Source organism: Antedon mediterranea, chromosome 3 (assembly GCF_964355755.1).
Source record: "Antedon mediterranea chromosome 3, ecAntMedi1.1, whole genome shotgun sequence".
NCBI lineage: Eukaryota > Metazoa > Echinodermata > Crinoidea > Comatulida > Antedonidae > Antedon > Antedon mediterranea.
Genome location: NC_092672.1, coordinates 30,446,742 through 30,453,320, shown reverse-complemented (window position 1 = coordinate 30,453,320; position 6,579 = coordinate 30,446,742).

The following is a 6,579-nucleotide window of genomic DNA, read 5'->3' as shown; positions in this document are numbered from 1 at the left end:
TGAATTTATAATCAAGGTTAGTTATTACACTTTTTTTTTCCTTTTTTATTATTAGATACATTGAAGCAATTATAAAGCAATATGACTTAATCTCTTACATCTAGAAATGTTAAATGATTTTATTAAATTAAAAGATGAGTTCTTTTTAATTGTGGTAGATAAGGTGTGTGGGTTCCTGTCCATGCTGTCCTTATCATCCCCTCAATCGAGTACTTATTTAATCCCTGTCTACACTATCAAACTTTATGTGACAAAAAAAATGTGATATGTCCAAATACTGTAGTGATATGACATCATCATATATGGGCACATCACATTTTTTTGTCACATAAAGTTTGATAGTGTAGACAGAGCATTACATCTGAATCGAGTTTAATCCGGGACTTTCTGTGTAGTCAAGTGTCTTAATTACCTGTATGATTTATGCATAATTTATGCAAGCCATTTCAATTTACTGCCATTTTTTAGAATCGTGCATTTTAGTATGGTTTCATCGGGGAAGAATGAAATTCAATTAATATAATTTCACTCTCCTCTAAGTTCATGTTTTAACAATACGTAGGCTTACACCTCAAGTCCTAAATTGTACAAAATGAAAAAAAAAAGTGATTGCCAATCCATGTTAATTTAAGGTTTTGTGGAAAAGGCTATTTTTAAAATTCTTTCATTGTTTTGTATTATGAATGTATAAAGAAAATGAATGAATGCTGGGAAAGTAATTGTTACTTGCCAATTACCTACCTACATTGTTAAATGTTTATAAAGCTTAAAACCGTTATGTATCTATGTCATGCTCTCAAGGCGATGTTTTTATTAGGTATAGTATAGACAGAGTAAACATACACAGAGAGCATTTATCTCCATTGGCCACTACAGCCTGCGTACATAATTATAGGTAATATACTTTGATATAGTTAGGACTCTCATTGCTGAGATGGTTACTTTCACTAAACATTATTATTTATTCATTATTTATTTATTTGGCAATTGGTCATGTTCTGTTGACCAAGAATAATTATACGAATGTTTCTGTTTGTTCCACTATGGGGCGCCATGAGCAGCAACAGTATCAGGCTAAAATACGTTTGAAACAAAAAAAAATAAACATGTATTTTAACAAGGCCATATACATGGCTGCAGTCGCGTGCTCAAATTCGTGTTTGTGCCGACCGACCGACCGACCAACCGAACGAAAAAATTAACTCTTGAGAAGAAATCAAACGCGTATTTAAAAATGTACACTTATATTTGATCAACTACACTGTGCGTTTAAAGAATTTATACGTTAAACCTAATTTAAAGGCAATATTCATCTGTTGATGGAGCAAAAATGAGATATGCGAAAAAAAAAACATCTTCACGAATCACCAAAGTGAGAATAAGAATTGTACAAAATAATTATATTTATATAATATTCTTAAGTATAGCTAGAGTACCAATTCAAACTTATAATACGACCACCACAATGTTCTTTTTTTTTTCGTGTTTTTATAACATACCGTAAGATAGATGTGTACTGTATATTCTTCTGTTGTCATTTACAAATAATGTTATAAGACTACAATGAACGTAACTGTACCATTGGTTCTTTTATCTGTGTATTTTATCCCGTAATTGTGATGTATTATTATTGACCATAATTAAATAAAAAATACCATTTTCCAGCAAGCGAAATTAAACTCTAGGCAACAAACTATTATTATGATTTTGTAATGTATAAGAGAAGCAAACATTACATCACTCATTTAGTAAATCGTCTGTTGAATTTCTAGAAATGTTTTCTCTATTACTTTAAATGACTCAGCGATCAATCATAAATGTTCCAAATTTGCATAATTGTCATCGTACATATGCAATCTCGTCAATATTGTAAGGTACTTACTTTAACTAGGCATCGATGCAAGAAAAATAATTAAATGAAGTAATGTGAATATTTGAGCATGAGTTTGTGGTTTTTTTGTTGTTGTTTGTTTATGACTTTATGCTTGGTTTTGCTTTTCATGTAGAATCGTCCTTAGTTTAAGTAATTTCTCTCTATCCTGTTCGAAAACATACTCTATACATTCTTATGGGACATTTGAATAACGTTGCTTTGAATTGCCATTAACAATAAACGGGTCGTTCTTGTGATAATTATAATAAACACATATTTTTATTGACTCTACAGCTCACTATGTCGGTCGGTTAGTCGTTGGAAAGTAACGTGTTAAATATGGTTCCCACTAAGGCTATTGACCAATCACAAGCTGCGGGAAATCAGACGCATTTGTCTTCCAGTTATAGAAAGCATAGTAAAACACGGATGTATTTGTTTTTTAATTTTTTTTAATTTATTTATTTTTATTTTTATAAAATGTGGACTTTTTCAAACAAATTAAATGAATTATTATTTATAAAATGTTTATTACTAATAACATTTTGTAAGCTAATGCTTAATTTTTTTTTCTAAATATAACTGTTCAGACGAGAATGAGTTGGAGATTTAAACTACACATAATTCAATACTGATACATTTAATATTATTACGCTGAAATAAGCAAGACGTTGTAAAGACAACTTGCTATCTATCAGACAATTTAACCTATTGCATTTAATATAAATGGATAGGTATAACTACACCGAGTTAAGTGAGTTTAAGTGTATAATACTCTTCAGTTCTCATTAAAAACATATCTAAAATGGAAAAAAAGATTGATTGAAGGTAATTCAAAAGCATTCTGATTTCTTCAATTATTGAGCACGTGTCTAATGCTAGCTGAAAGCAGGCTAGGCAAGTGCAAGGTGATGGCGTTAGAAATTAGGCTCAGTCAGGAGATATATCAATTTAGATTACAATTCTTAAATCATTTACACACATTTAGAGGGCCGCAATCTACTTGGGCTCACCAGGACGTACGTACGTTCAGCGCAAACATTTTACAAATCATAACATTCTGCAGATTCGTCGCCTATATATTATATATGCGTTGCGTCCTAGTAAGTTAAGCACCAAGCTTACCACTGGGTAGCATAATGTAGGCATATCTTAATGTATTTGTAATCACTTTCGTCATAATGGATCGGCCAAAATGTTCCTTCCCATCCTATATTAATATTTAATTATGAAAATGATGGGTCATTGATCCATGAAAAATTTACAGTGCTCACTCTATGCCTGGTTTCCACTTGAAAGTATGCGCACTGCAAGTGAGTTGACCAATCAAATAGATTCGTTGGTCAGATTACTTGCGCCACGTCTTGTTGCTTCCAAGTGGGAATTAAGCCTGAAGGAGAGTTCATCACATCATTCTAGAGTGGTAATATCAAAGCCGCATAATGGCAACATAAGTAATATTTCAAACTACTTCCGTAGCTCATAACTCTTCATAACTGATGATGTGCACATTAATGTATTTGTACGGTAGAATACCTCTGTTAGTTATTCTGTAAATGTATATATTGAGTGTCAATGAACTTGCTTGATATAGCCAGTAATATCGAAGATCCTGTTTCGTTTATTGCATTCGTAATGTAATCTATTGAGCAAATACGCAAAAATAATCAATTTGAATAGAGCAGCTAGATATGTTGACACACACACACACTTTTAGTGCTGTATCATTTTCGTGGTGTTATTATCTGCTAGTTTCTGACTTGCATTTGCATTTTATAATACACGCTCTAATCAAAATAATAGCTTTGTTATTTACTGAACTAGACAGGTCTGACAAAAAGATGAGTATATATTTTTTGAATGATACTTACATACCTTGTCATCTACCATTCAGAGGTAAATGAAAGCAGTCTTCATCATAATTCTCCTCTTCTAGTTCAGAATTATATGTTATTAGTTTTAAATCTATCTAACATAGCTTTTCTTCCCCTTCTTTTTTGTTTACCATCATATCTTCCTTATGTGATGGCGCTAGTTACACTTCGTTATGCATGAGTAATTTATTAATGACGTAATGCATCAATGAGCATAAATAGAGAGGAAGATCTGTACTCGTCGTTCATTAGAATATGAGATAGAGTCCGGCATTCTCCTCAATCTATTGTAATCAGCCAAAGATGATGTTGTTAATGAAAGTGGAATGAATTTAGCTAATTGTTGTTTTGTACTTATTATTGACCGACTTAATACTTCTATCACAGATTTATTTTACAACAATCCTCCGGCCTTCTCTTAATCTGTCTTCTTCTCTCTGTCCTATTCAATGTTTTCGTTGCTTTCCTCTTGAAATAATACGAACATAAATTAATGATAAATCTTGTTGATGAATCAGATTTACGTAATCTTTTATTGTTATTCTTTTTTGTTTTAAGGCCATTCAAATTGATAACAAATTTGCTCTGGGATTTATTCTGATAATGGAGACATTAGTGCTTAACCAAAAGAGACAAATGACATACAGACGAATTAACGAGTCTGCTTAAAACAACACTCTGGGCGACAATTATATTGAGACATATATATTGAAATCAGTCACACACTCACTAAAAGCTTGTCACTATAACAAAAGAGGATAAAACCCAATCTACACTACTAAATTAGTTTGAGAAAAAAGTGTGTTGTGGCCAAATATGGTACTGATATGCTTAAATATGGTAGTGATATGACACCATCATGTCCATATTATGAGCACATCGCATTTTTTGTCACATACAGTTTGATAGTGTAGCACATACATTGCCGAACATTTATGGTCAGTTTGACATTTCGTTAACCTAAATACTTTGACATTAGCGGAAAAACGCAGCTATAACAATACTTTCCATTTCATTAAAACATTTCAGAAGACCTAGCAGCTGTTATAGTAGTTGACAGGTTGAGCGTTTCTATTTTCTCAATCCAGCGATTGGACGGTCTCAGAACTATAGTCCATCGCGGTCTTAGACTTGGCAGTATGAAGATATAATAGATACATTATCTTCACAGACCTGGACTATGGATTTTCCAGTTATGCGGTGGAATTTTCCCTTCTATATGTTTTGGACGTAAATCTAAATGAAACCTAAGTATTTTCTTCAAATCCGTGTCCGAATGTATTATCGTGGATTTCAATACTTGTACTTTTCACCTGACTCGCATCGTGGATGTCTAACCAATGCTGCCCCAGGAATATTTTATACATCTCTTATGTGGTTCTGCGATCAACAGAGATGTTGCTCTCTGTCAGTTTTTGTTCTTATTTAATAGGCCTATACATACTTAACGTGGATGTAGCCTCCTAACACTGTACGGTACTATAATAATCTACAGTGAGTTCATAAACATATGGAGAGAAAATGAAAATACAACTACATTTTCCATAATTGCCGTTTCAAATTGAATAAGCAAAATCACGCGCGGGAGTTTCATCACGTCATCAACTGAAGCGCAAGACGCTTTGATGTTTTCGCAAAACGTTCATCTAGAAACGGCGGCCTAACCTTAAATAACGTCGTGGTATTTCTCCTCTGGTCAGTTGTTTAAAGTGCCTCTATTACACGACACAACCAAACAAACACACTCACTCCAAATATAATTAAACGCCAGAAGCCTTGCGTTTCCTCATCTATAGACACAGTCTTAAAGATATACGTATAAAACACAAAATTAAATACGCGTGCTAGATTAATAATCTCATGTGTACATCATATTTAATCCTAATTTAAACCAATTTTAATAAGTTAGGATATAAAATACGGAATTGCAAAAAGCAAATAGATTTTGACCAATAATTTAATCTGAAGAGCTACATTATACATCCTTATAGGTTTCATCAGCTTTTAGAGAACTTCAGTAAAATATTAAATACACTTAATTCCTCTTAGCATAAGAAATATAATGTTTAATTTTATTAATGGAACGGAATTTTTCTAAATAGGTAGAATATTAATTATAAGGTCGAACAAACGTTAACTGATGTCTTTGTATTTAATTTATAACCGTTTAACATAATTAATGAAGCAACTCAATCAACGAAATTGTATATTACAAATCATATTTATTTTACTGATCCGGATATGTGTAGTGCTATTAATGTTTAAATTCACTGAAACAATTGTATAAATATCGTATTTATTTTACTGATCCGGATATGTAGTGCTATTAGTGTTTAAATTCACTGAAACAATTGTATAAATATCGTATTTATTTTACTGATCCGGATATGTAGTGCTATTAGTGTTTAAATTCACTGAAACAATTGTATAAATATCGTATTTATTTTACTGATCCGGATATGTAGTGCTATTAATGTTTAAATTCACTGAAACAATTGTATAAATATCGTATTTATTTTACTGATCCGGATATGTAGTGCTATTAATGTTTAAATTCACTGAAACAATTGTATAAATATCGTATTTATTTTACTAATACTAATACTTATTGCTATTAATGATTGAATATTGATTAAACATTGAGTACATTGACTGTACTTTGTAAATGGTAACATAATTAATACAATAACAGAGATAGCAAACAAAAATAATACTTTAATACTAACGTGGTCGGGACCGAATCCGGTGGCGCAATGACGTAAGCGCAAGACGCAATGACGTAAGCGCAAGGTGCAATGCGTAACGCAAATACTCTAACCAATCATAACTGCT